We start from the raw sequence: 13,439 nt of genomic DNA, 5'->3' as shown, positions 1-13,439 counted from the left end.
TCTGTTCCCACAACACCATACAATCTCTCCTTGTACTCCTCTTAACACTAAACTGAGCTATATGAGATCGCCATTTTGAAGGAAAAGAACAGTAGAACAAATTGGCAAATTTATATGGTTCAGCCTTATAGTTGTTACTGGTATATTAGTGGTCTTCCCTAGTCGGTTGTAAACTTTACCAGGGCAGAATCTACTACTATAATCCCAGTGCCCTACAACCGATCCTAACACACGTAGGGGCTGAACTGTTTGATTAGTATGAGATGTTGTCACTACCTTTTTAATGCGCATCGTTCATATATGGTCACTGGTGGTAAAAACCATGCTTTTATTCAAATGCGACTTCTACCTTCTATAGGAATAAAATGAAGAAATGGAATGAAAAAAATCATTTTTTAAGATCGTCACTTCTGGCATCTCATGAAAACACAAGTTTCTACTAAGTGCAACATACCTCCTCAGGGATAGAATTTAGCCCACTGGTGTGGTACCATTTACAGATTTGTGTTTTTTCACTCAAAATGTTTCTCACTGAAGGGCAGAATGAAAACAATTCTCAAGGGAAACCAGATGACGTATGTTCATTTCTTTTTATAGCTTTTGCCACGTGACAGCAAATTAGCAAGGGGGGAAAGGAAGCATCTACAAGAGCGCTGGATTTGAAACTGAGGAATTTTAAAATACACTTCCCTATGGTATTCAAAAAGAATGCATCCTACCATGTTCCCAGATCACCCCACCCAACTAACTATAGCCTGGCTTATGTCCCTAATGAAATGAACAGCGCGAAGACCAAGTCTGAGCCAAGGTTGGGTGACGTGCAGGATAGGCTACGCTTATTTGCAAGTGATATAACTTCATAAAATTAATAATGTTAATAACAGCTAACACTCACTGAGTGCTTATAATGCATCAGGTACTGTGCTAAGCATTTTGTGTGTACACTGTCTTATTTAATCATTACGGCAACCCCATGAAAAGAGTTCTCTGGTATACTCATCCTGAAACTGCCCATTGCCTAAGGTCCCTCAGCCCAAGTGATGAAGCTGGAATTCAAACCCAAGAGGCCCGAGACCAGAATCTGCACTCTTAATTAATTCTGCGCCATGGCAGAATCTGATTGCTTCCAACTGCATCCTTGTCTGGAAGAGTAGAAAACTAAAATTTGTGCTTTAACGAAAAGGACAAATTACTCTGTGTTTCCATATTGCCCTGTCAGTGTCAATTTATGAGTCAAACCTGTGAACAGCAAACCCCCTATTTGTCAAAGACAACCGTCTAAGAATTTTTTCAGGAGTTCCAATATTCAGCTTTAAACAGGAAAAGATATTTTCAACCTGGGTTAGAAATAAGGATAGAAGTGTAACTTTTTGGATGAAGAGTAGAGAATGTCAGATACTCAGATATATCACAGGCTTAGAAATCCTGGTTATCCAATGGGTTCCCTAGATTCTTGAAAGGCTGTTATACTCTTTGAAAGGGTAATGCTTGGGGCACCTGGGTGGCTCAGTCGGTTAAGCATCTGCCTTTGGCTCAGGTCATAATCCCAGGGTCCTGGGTTTGAGTCCCACATTGGGCTCTCTGCTCAGCAGGGAACCTGCTTCTCCTTCTGCCCCTCCTCACACTCGTTCTCTCAATCTCTCACTCCACCTCCCCCCCAAAATAAATCAATAAAATCTTATTAAAAAAAAAAAAAGGAAAGAAAGCATAACACTTTGGGAGGTTTTTGACAAGTCAGAGACTCCACAAAAGGAATCAACAGTCTCCAATTTCACTTTCTACTGCTCAGTCAATAATCTCTAACCTGACTGTTGTCTCTTGCTAACATTTAAAAAAATTAATCTACCCCTTTATATAGCAAAGAAAATGAACACACTAACATTCACATCATAGAAAAACAATTTTTTAAAGAAACACAAGTTACTAGTTCTTGACTTAATGATTCCCAGGTGGCCTCGCTCCCTGCTCCCCTCCATCTTTGTGCATGGACATTTGACCCTTTTTATAATATGCACCTTGTACCAGTGAAATCTAAGGCACCAGCTAGTTACTCATTAAACTTGGGTGCCAAGGGCTGACTTGTACAAATTATGCTGTTAACTGCCCAGTCTGGCCTGTGCGCAGAAGTGGAAAAAAGCAATCATCCTCGCTGTGAAATTCTGTCATATCGGCAGAATTGAACTACAAATTGCAGCAATTCGTGCCTGACCTCTGATCTGTGAAGTTAGTCTAAACCTTTGAACCTCGGCTTGGAATTGAGGAGCAGCACGGACTCGTACTGGGGAAGATGGCTAGCAAGTCTTCTCGGCTGTGAATAGTTAACTGTGTGACGGCTGGTCAACCTGCATCCACCTCGCCTAGAGTCTACTTCTTATAGAACGGCATTTTAATAAATAAAAGTGGAAAGTTTCAGGAGTACAAATTTATAACTAAATATGTAAAAATGAAAATAAAGGAAGGGACTCTGAGATAACTTGAATTACTGGGCACTTAGTGGTATGTACACTAAAAAAAAAAATCTCCTTACAAGTTGGACATAAAGAGTTTTAATTAAATACTTAACAATTTTTTCCAATGGTGCCACGTCTTGTATGTTAAAATTTTAAACAAATATATTATCTAATTTCAATGATAAAATACAAACCCATATTATGCCATCTCTGGGAAAAAGCAACTATAGGAAATCAGACCTTACCTTAAACCCAAACTTAACTTCTGATACCAAGCATTAAATGAAGAGGAATGAGTAAGTATAATAATAAACATTTCTTATGTATACATTTTGTCATAACACTGATTCACCATATTTTATTCATAATGAGGAAGGTTTTCCTTTTGAGAATTAGCTTCAAATGCTACTCAAATTGCTCCATTTCCAGGTAGAAAGCAGTGAATATTGTATTTCTCTGGTTTCTTTTGAGTTAATGTTAGAACAAGTAGCACAAAAAACATAACTAAACTATTCTTTATAATGAAAGTGAAACTTATAGTCTTTAAAGCAGGAAACCTACCCTTAACTAATTCCATTTCATAAACTTTACTACTGGTTTGAAAAAATCATTCTACAAGACAGACTTCTTATACCAGACCTTTTTTTTCAAAGAGGAAATGTCATTATTGCTAAATTTATGTAGCACTTAGCGCAACACTAATTCCGCTTATTTCTCTTACCTTTCGTGATCACATGTCTTAAAATCACAAATCTCTTCTCTAAAGACTGACTGAAATGACTTTGGAAAATGAAGGTGGACATTACTTATGCTTCTTATCCCATTGTTAAAATAGCAGCGATCTGTGAAAAAATGACTTTACTCTATGAAGACCTCACTTTTTCAAGTATGCAAAGTGAAGAGCTTCTGGAAGAACTAATTAAAAAAAAAAAAAAAGTTCATAACTTAAGAAATTAGGTTTTGTTACCGGTAAGGCAAACAGCAGTATTTGAAACTACCACGAAGCTCTAATTTCCCTTTTTTGCCTTCAGTTAAAAAATGGATCATTTGCTTATTCAACCTGATCTAAATTCCTTTAACCAAACACAACCCTCTCATCCACTCTTTCAATTAAAACAAATAAGGGTGACCCCTACCTTTCCAGTCCTGAAATCTGGATGCGACAGGCTAATAGTAACAAAAGCTTTGCTTAAGCAACCTTCGCTCCTGATCTCAGGAACTGCGTAACACACGTGTCCTCATTGGTCAGTGAGCTTTGGCTATTTAAATGCCTTAGGAGTCATTTGCTAAGGGCACTTGGAATGAGCTTTGAGTGGGTGGTACAGAACACAGGCAGGTGTTAAAATCACCAGATACAGAATGCTCAACACCAGTCTGGAAACTGAATGAAAACCTACTGTAACATAGGGATTCGGGGAAGGCCCAAGAAGACAAAAGCTCGGGCATTCCACAGAGAAAGACATGTATCTGAAATCTTCTATTCCAACACCACTACTGACTACAAGGAAACGAACGACCTTTTAAATACATTTTCCTAGAATAAGACAGGTGCCCACGATCTTGTATGGAGATGCAGACAAGATAACCAGTAGTTGCTACATTGTCGTGGGAATTAAAAGAATGAATACATGTAAGTGCTTAGATAAAAAATAAAAATGACAGAGGAATTAAACCCTCATTTGATTTTTACTTTACTTCCAACATGGATCTGGCAAAGGATTTTCTGGTTGGAAGTGGAGAGAAATAGAAGAGCCATAGACAAAGTCACCAGTGGTTAAACATGATTCATGGTAATGAAGTTAGCCCATACCTAACAACGGATTAGGAGGACTGGAAGCACCCAAGCAGAGTAAATACGCTCCTTTTCAAGCAGTTAAGAGATGGAACCTCATTGAAAGTCTCTCCAGAGGCTGGGCTTGTCAGTTAGAGCTGCTGAGAGATCAGGGGAACAGGGAACAGAGAGAGGACTGGGTGGGGGAGGGGGGCATCCTGAAAGTGAGGTGGCATCTGGGACCCAAAGTCTCCTAAACAAGGATTAAAATAAGCTCCACAGCATATGAAACAAATCTGTGATTTCAAAGTTGTGGTCTCCAGTTTTCCCTTAGTGGTTATTCTGTAATTGTTAATCTTACTAAATTCCAGAACATCTTCGGGATTTGAAATCGCCAGGGTGGGGAGTAAAAAGTCTGGGGTGACAAGAGAGGTCTAAATCCAGGTAACTGGTCATTTATCTACCTCAAAAAATATATATATTAACAGCATTATTACTCCTAAGTAGAATAATCTAAAACTATCAATAGAGACTAGAAAACACCAGCAGTTTACTAAAGGGCCCAAATCCAAAACAAGACTAAGGTTATCATCATGTTAAGTATTATCTAAAATTAAACTGATCGGTTCTGGATGGAGGAAAATTGAAGCAATTTCTCAACAACACGAAGGCAGTGTTTCCAAAAAACTGATTTTAGACCAAATTCTTTTTGACTACAAATGGGACCCTTTTGACTGCAAATGGGACCCCGGATAAATGAGCAACCGAGTATTTTATACAAGAATTTTTACAAATTCTGGGTGCATGGCATGCCTTAAGCCTTAGAAATATAGTATTTTGGGTGTGTGAATGAGTGTGTGCATGCCCGTGTGTGTATACACTGGTATGCATTCTTATTCTGAACATTATCAAAAAGGCAAAGACTCGGGAAAGTCTTTCTCAAGAAGACACATTTTAAAAGTAAGGCAGTAAGGCCAAGGCAGCTTTTCACTGAATACCTGAAAGCAGGAACCACAATTACAGCTTGCCCTTTTAAAAAAAATCAACAACAACAACAACGCTTTCCTGCTTTTGCTTTGCACAAAGTTAATTTTAAAATACAGGCAAACATACACAACAGATTATCTACGGTCTTTTTAAAAACCATGCACACTAGTTATAACACATTCAAACAATACAGAAAAGTACACAGAGAAAGTAAAAGCCATGCTTCTCCCACTGCTGTTGGCATGGACTGCTGCTACGGAGCCCGTGATGGAGGCAAACTCTAAAACCGGAAGTCAAGGCCATGACTGCAGACACATCGTGATACCTTCGCTGGGTTCACTTCTGATACACCGGGCTTGCAACAAGCCGACGTCATCCCCAGAGGAGTGATCTTTGTCTCAACAAAGCACCTTTGTTTTCAGAGTAGAGTGACAGCAGGCAGATCTGAGGTCTGAGACTGGAGAGAAGAGGAAAAAAGGGACACAAGCAAAACAGAAGCTTGAGACAAAGACAAACTCTAAGGTATTTTGGAAAAAGGAACAAGAAACAAGGTCTCAGACAGGTCTGGGAGAGCAAGAAGTGGAATATAGGTGTAGACATGATATGAAGTCAGGAAGCTATTATGTAGGGCTATTTTAAATATAGGTGATACCTATTAAGGTCATTTTTACATGTTAATAGAGAGCATCAGGTTTTAATTTATCTAAAGACAAAGATAGGGATGACTGGGTGGCTCAGTCAGTTAGGCGTCTGCCTTTGGCTCAGGTCATGATCCCAGGGTCCTGGGATTGAGCCCCACGTCGGGCTCCCTGCTCAGCCGGGAGTCTGCTTCACCCTCTGCCTCCCGCTCCCCACTCATGTGCTCTCTCTCTTAAATAAATAAATAAAATCTTTAATAAGAAAAAAAATTTTTTTTAAAAAGGCTGAGGTATAGTCAATACAGAGATCAAGTGAATGTAATTTGCTTTGTAGAAGTATATAGTTTTCCGGAAGTAGATTTTATACTACTTAGAATTCCACTATTTAGAATTTCAAAGTCTTTGCTGTATTAATGCATGACTAAGGCATAAAAAGAAGACACGTTCACATACACACGCACATATTCAAGTACCAGCTTACACATGAAAAGGCAGCAGCCAGCGCACGGAATTGCGTCACAGCCCCAGTGGTGTCAGCAGCAACAGTGGGCTGTGAAACTAACAAACCCCCATTGGACAGGCGAGCTCCGAGAGGTTAAGGACATGCATGGATATGTACAGGGGAGTCTTTTTTTTTTTTTTTTTTTAAGATTTTATTTATTTATTTGACAGAGATCACAAGAAGGCAGAGAGGCAGGCAGAGAGAGAGAGAGGAGGAAGCAGGTTCCCGGCCGAGCAGAGAGCCCGATGTGGGGCTCGATCCCAGGATCCTGGGCTCATGACCTGAGCTGAAGGCAGAGGCTTAACCCACTGAGCCACCCAGGCGCCCCTAGAAGAGTCCTTCAAAAGAATGCATGTGACACATAGAACTCACCCCGAGAATGACAATATGATAGCAAGGGTTCGTTCCTTCAAGACAGATTTTGGTTTCACACACACACACACACACACACACACACACAACCCGTACAAGGACCTGGCCTCCTCCGTGAGGCATTGTTGAAATCCCTTTACCCACCCTCTTCGACCACCACCGTGGACCAAGAAGCCTTCCTCGGCTTTTATAGACCAGAATCCACAAACCTGTATGACCAAAAGCACCACCGGATTCCCTTTTGATTAACTTGGCAAACAGCTCACTGGGATATCAACAGGGAAGAATTACATCATGGACATCGCCATATTGGGGATGAAGAGTTTATCTTATGCAGACATTAGGAAAGGGCTTTAAATATATGGTGTCTTCAGTACAACTGCTTTAAAGAGTAAAACGACAATAGTAACTAATGGGTGTGTTTCAGTCACTCAATATTTATCACCACCTTCTAAGAGTCAGGCACTGTTCTAGGTTACTAAGGCTTTAGCGGGGAACAAAACAGACAAAAATCCTTGCCCTCAGGAGCCCTCGAGTCCTATGGGGCAAAAGACGTTTAATGAGTAAAGCAGTAAGATATACAGCATGTTAGACTCTGAAAGAGCTAAGGAGAAAATAACAGGAGGGAAAGAGCGTTAAGAGTGTGTGGCGGGAGGGGGATGGGCAGTGTCCCTCCTGGTCTCTGTCTTACAAGTAAATTTACTATTTATTACTTATTATAAAATTTAAGCATGTAAATCCATTATATTTCTAGTGGGATACACTATTAATCTAAGCATATAGCCACACTTGTTTAAATCATACGTCAAGTCCTTCCTGTTTACATAGTCGTTACTCAATGTGGACACAGGCAAGGCGGCCGACATCTTTTTTTTTTTTTTTTTTTAAGATTTCTTTCTTTCTTTCTTTGAGAGAGAGAGAGAGAGAGCGAGAGAGTATTTAAACAGAACAGGCAGGGGTGCTCAGAGAGCTCCACACACCCTCACTCTGGCTCATTCCCACCCCGACTGTGGATATGCTTGACTGAGTAACTGTCCCTTGGAAGTGTTCACCATGATGGGGACACCACTCAGAGAGAAGAAGATAGAAGATTGGGACCATTCACTTTTCTTCAGAGTCTAGGGTTCCAGCCTCCACTACGGACTGAATTTATCCGAGAGCCCTGTCACATTGTACGTTACTATGACCACCGCAGGGACTCTCTGTGACTTCTCCCGCAACTCCAATGAGAGAATGAGCCAATAAATTAAATCCTATCCAACCAACTCCTTCCCTCCAAAGCTTTCCTCAAGCAAGGGATGTTTCTGCTGTTACCTTTAAATTTAAATGTGGCCCAGAAGCACAGCCCCCCTTGTGCTCTCTGCTTTCCAGAAAAGGCAGTCCGTGGAGAGCCCACAGGCTTCAAGCAGCTGTGTTTGCTACAGGCAAGAGGACATCTGGGGAGGCAGCCAACGAAGGGGTACAACAAGATGGAATCATCACCCTTCCTTCTGTCTAATTTTCACTGAAATTCTTCACCTCCTTCTGTAATAAAATAACGGCAGCCACCTCCCCTCTATTGTCCTTGTCACATGCCAGGCATTGTTAGAAGTGTTTGGCATATATTAACACACAGAGTCCTCGTAAATATATTTTGAGGTTTGGGATGAGTAGGATCCCCATTGTACAGAAGAGAAAACTAAGGCACAGGAAATAAAGTAACTTGCCCAAGACAAGTTGGCAATGGTGGAGTGAGGATTTGAACCCAGGCACTCTGGCTTGTGGAGATCGCACTTTTTTCCACCTCTGGATAAGTAGACAGTATTCCTACCCCCACCCCCGCCTCCTTTCCCCCTTCCCTATCACCGCCTCTCTATCGACTCACACATCCTTCCCCTTGCTGCTCTGACTTGGCCAGTCAATGGGCATTTCTGCACTTAACAGGAAAATGCTCTGGAACTTTGGAGACACTACCCTGAAGCCGGGGAGAAATCTTTGAGACTCGGTGAGCAAAACCGTAACTTATAAAAGCCAGAGAATCTCATTTAAATCTAAAGATAATTCTCTTAGCATTTTCTCCTTAAACTCTTCCTCTAACCCTGTTAGATTTTAGGGCGATCCCTCTCTGGCCCTCAACCTAGCAAACTTAGCATCTCATAAGCTAAGAAATTACCTGTCTTTACCCTTTGTATCCTGTGGTCATGGTCACAGACTTTTTCTTTTCAAAAGAGGAAGTTCAGAATAAATACGGAAGGCGGGTAGAAAGGAGATACCAATTACGAAGTCATAAATAATGTGTAAAACCCAAGCCCTCTGTTTATCTTTCACCAGAGAAAAGCCAGCTAGATTAAGTCACGATGTAAAAAGATGATTTCCTCCCGTTTCAAATGTGCAGTCAGGTTAACATGCACTCAGGAAGCGTGTGGTTTGGCCAAGTATTATGTGAGTTTTGCTTTTTAATAATTACTGGAGTTCTAATAATTTCCTCCAAATTACCACAGAAATCCCCTACCATCCTGGCTATACCGAGTACTATGCTTTTCCATTTCAATAGGTATTTTCTGAGCACTTTCCATAAAACTCCAAGATATGCTCCAGTACCGGGGTGGGGGGTGGGAGGTGGGGGGCAATGCTGGGGGTGGAGGGCTAGCTGTGGAGGGGTACCACAGTCAAAGACCTGGACCCTGATGTGGTCTCTATTAACTAAAAAAGAGCTAACCATTTTTTGTATATCGCATGTATATGTATGTTATATGTATGTATGTTAGAGGGAAGGGGCATAGAGAAATGCAATGAGAGACAAGAAAGCAGGGTTAGGAGGAATGGCGGGGGGGCTGTTGCTTAGGCCAGTCAGGGAAGTCCTTCCTCTCTTGGGCAGAAACCTGATGGAATAAGGAACCAAGCGTCCGAAGAGAGAAGGCATTCCAGAAGAAGGAAGGAAGGGCTACACAAGGGTAACAGGCATGACGTATCTGAAGAAGAACAAGAAAGGGGCAATGTGGCAGATGGACATTGGGTGAGCCAAGAAGGTGAGGGTCACGTGAGGGCCTTAGTAAGGCAAGGACTCTGGGTTTTATGGGGCCGAATGGAGGATTCCAAATAGAGAAGCAGCATGATCTGATTTTTCTTTCCTTAAGATCACTCTGGTATGGCGAAGAAGAGATCACAGGAGAGCCAAGGAGGGACAGGATGGAGGCTGTTCCGGTCCTTCGGGATGGGATGATGGTGTAAACCATTACAGAGTGCTAAGCCTGCGGTGGAAGAAGCAGCTGACCTTGCATCATATCCTAAAGGCAGAGCGGACAGAACTGGCTAATGGACCACCTGGACCATGGCGGGGTCCAGGATGACAAACATTTTCAGCCTCAGCCATCAAGAAAAGAGCGGTGCTCTATGACGATCTCAGCAACACGGGGCAAAACCTTTTTTATGGCACGGCCTTCAGTCACAAGCAGTAAAAACACCAATATATAGTGAGTGTTGTTAATCACCAGGCAGCATATTGGAATATTATTTCCTTAAAAAAATCTCAGTTTAGCCAACCAACACCCTGAGTCCTTAACGTCCCTGCTAACTATATCAGGCATGAACTCTGCAGACCTCTCTGGTCTAGTTTTCTCCAGCACTTTTAAGGTCTTTTAACTCAAAAGGAAGCAGGCACTATGGAAAATGGACCATGGGGCCAAGCAACAACAACAAAAAATACACAAAATGGTCTCAGGGACCTACGTTATTAAAAGCAATAAACCATGCATTTAAGAAACACACTGGGTAGGTGAGAGGGGCGGGGGGTATACAAAAGGTCCATACTCTGGAAACCCTGCCCAACTTTAAGGACACAAAGACTTATATAAACAAGCACCTCCCTAGAAAACTTCTGGAAAGCTCCCAAGCCTCCCGGAAGGTGGAGTTATGGGGACTAAGGAGTAGGTGCCCCGCCTCACTCTCCAGTTCCAAGGCCTGTGCCCACCAGCTGGCCTTCAACTCCACCTGGCTTCCCCCTCCCCCACCTTAGCCTTCTGCTCTTCAGCTATTCCATACTCTTCCTCTCTTGGGCTTCATGACCCTGTTCGTATGTAGCTCACTCATGACTATCATCGCCTTTTTTGATAGTCCATGACGGACTGACTGCCCTTCCCTCTGTCCGCCAACACGGACGGCGACCTACAATCTTCTTCCCTCGTCCTCCTATATCCCCGCCTCACAATTACATCACTTGGCCCCTGCTTCCCATCTTCCCTTTAAAAAGAAAATGCTACAGTCTCTTCAGATGTCCTGTTTGGCTAACAACATGTAGCAGGCCAATGAACTCAGGTATCATATATGCAAGATATGTGTTTTTTTTTTAATCTCTCACTTCTATGTATTAAAGTGACTCCCAAACCCAACAAAATGTTCAACCTCATTGGTAAGCAAATAAACATAAATTAAGGAAAAATAGATAAACAGTATCATTTTTAGTCAATAAAATCAGCAGATCTTTGCAGTGAGTAGTGCTAACATGTCACTCTTCAGGAGGACAAGTATCAAGCGATCAAAATTTTTCTTTAAAAATAGTAGTTTATAATCTACATGAAAAGCCTTGAAACCGTTCATTCTCTTCGCTTAGCAATGTCATTAAGAATTTATCCTAGAGAAATAATATAAAAGGAAGTTTATACACAAAGATGTTTATCTCAGAATTCTTTATAATAAATTTAGAAACTACCCAATGTGTGACCTTGAGGAAGCGATTCGATTTAAAAAAATTATATCAATTGCACAGTCACTAAAAATATATTTATGAAGAATTTTACTGTCACAAGTAAAGATTTATGACATGTGAGATTAAGGAAACAGACAGTATGGATAACTGTACATACAGCATGCCCTTGGCTGAAACTAGGGAAATGAAAGCCAGGTGCATATAACAAAATATTGACGGTGGTTTGTCTCTGGCTAGTAAGAGTACTGAATACAAGTGATTTTACATTCTCTTTTTATGTCTTTCTGTATTTTAACATATTCCACACAAACATTTACATTATGTTTCTTTGACATATAGAGCTTTGATCATCAGAAAAATTTAATGATTTGATTCAACAGATCTTTTTGTCCTAGCCCACTCTCTCCTTTTCACCCCATCATTAAGTTCTGCCAATTTTTTTTTCCTTTCCTTTCTCACTGATTTCACTCAGCACTAACCATACACCACCTTCCACCTCTACCCCTTTGCTTCCCTCCCTGATAATTACTTTCCCCCGCTAGTCATCCCCCAAGCAGGAGCAAGAACTGTCTACCTTAAGTATGGCTGGGATCATGTTACGCCTAGGAAGGGAATTTGATGTGATCCTTGGTCATCCATAACACTCCAAGCTTTTGATCATGAACTGCAAATCTTTGGTTGACTTCTGACTACAACCCACTGCCTAATTTCCCTTTGTTCCTCTCAACCTCGACAGACACACACCCACATGCAAAATCCCCCAAGACTACCTCTCTACCTTCTCTAATATATCCTTGTTTTCTTTCCTAACTCTTCTCTAGAATCATCTAGAAAGCCTTCTCATCCAGGCATCTACTGTTTTCCAAATAACTTTACTGCCACACAGCTTCGGCATCCCTTTTTTATATCTGTACATTTAGCAATCATTATGTTTGTCATTTGCAATCCAACTTGCCAAATGGAGAGAAATTCCTGTTTTATCATAACACTGCCTAAATAGCAAGTGCTCCTAGTGTACATAAACCATAATTCCACTTCTGAAAATCAAAACTTACACACAAAATTTAAGATCATCTCTGATGAAAAATGAGATACATCAGGAGTCGGGTTTTTTGTTTGCTTACATGGTCATCATCTGCTTGCATGACAAGATGGTAGTTCCTCGGGAAGATTATTACCCAGGCATTTGCCTTCAATCTCTGTCCCCTGTTCAGCACAGACTCACAGGAATTCGCTAACTCGGGTGCTCAATGATCACTCTTCACAAGAATTCCAAACTGTTGGTAAAATATTTTTGACTTACAACATGGAAAACTTTGTTTATGAAAGGATCGTCATGAAACTCAGACCTCACAGCTCAATCTCTTGAGCTGTTTGGTGAACAACTATGGAAACAGGAAGAAGGGAGGTTACATGAACAGTTGTCTCGGAGTCGTAAAAACATGCACGTGGCTGTCTCCCCAGCCCTCCTACCATATTTGGGTGACGCTTCCCATGTGAAATCATCGGGGTCCCTGACACCTCAGTGCTCTGACCGACACCTCATTTTTCCAGCTCTGTTTTACAAACAAGGAAACCAAAGAAATGTCCATGGTGTGGCTTAACACGTCATTTCAGAGATGCCAATGCTGACGTGCCCATTCCTAAGTTCCAAGTGAAGCCATGGTTAAAACTGTGTTGAGAATCATTTTGATCTGAAGTATTAATAAAAATGACAATGTCAACCTTGACTCCTGATAGTCACTCAAATGGGTGAATTTTTTAATTGAGAAAACACATTACTGTGGAAACCTACTCTTATGAAGAGAAAGTAGACATGTCCCTAAAACATAAAATATATGATTTATAGTTACAGCTTATTACATTTCTTACGAATGGCTGACACCTAATGCATTTATTGGAAGTAAAACTATAAAAGGATAATAATGATTAACTGAAAAAAATGGAATACCATCAAGGGTGTTCAGTTCTCTTTCAGAAATAAACAAGGAAAAATTATCTCCAGCCTAGACTCCTTACGCACACATACATATGT

The 13,439-nt window shown here is 41.1% G+C and overlaps 1 protein-coding gene across 10 annotated transcripts in view; it reads right to left on the bottom strand.

Moving 5' to 3' along the window:
- RBM47 (RNA binding motif protein 47) overlaps positions 1-13,439 on the bottom strand; it is a 169,604-nt gene that overhangs the window by 41,250 nt on the left and 114,915 nt on the right. The window contains exon 1 of one of the 10 annotated variants that reach the window (XM_082728842.1): positions 3,587-3,629. The exons of 8 other annotated variants lie outside the window; for them this stretch is intronic. The gene's annotated coding sequence lies outside the window, so the exon portion shown is untranslated. Of the gene's footprint in view, positions 1-3,586; positions 3,630-13,439 lie in introns of those variants that run through there. One more of the 10 variants, XM_082728847.1, reaches the window with a different exon arrangement.

The sequence above is a fragment of the Mustela nivalis genome (assembly GCF_964662115.1).
Source record: "Mustela nivalis genome assembly, chromosome: 4".
Taxonomy (NCBI): Eukaryota; Metazoa; Chordata; class Mammalia; order Carnivora; family Mustelidae; genus Mustela; species Mustela nivalis.
The sequence above is the reverse complement of the archived record's forward strand: the minus strand, read 5'-3'. Positions and strand labels throughout refer to the sequence as shown.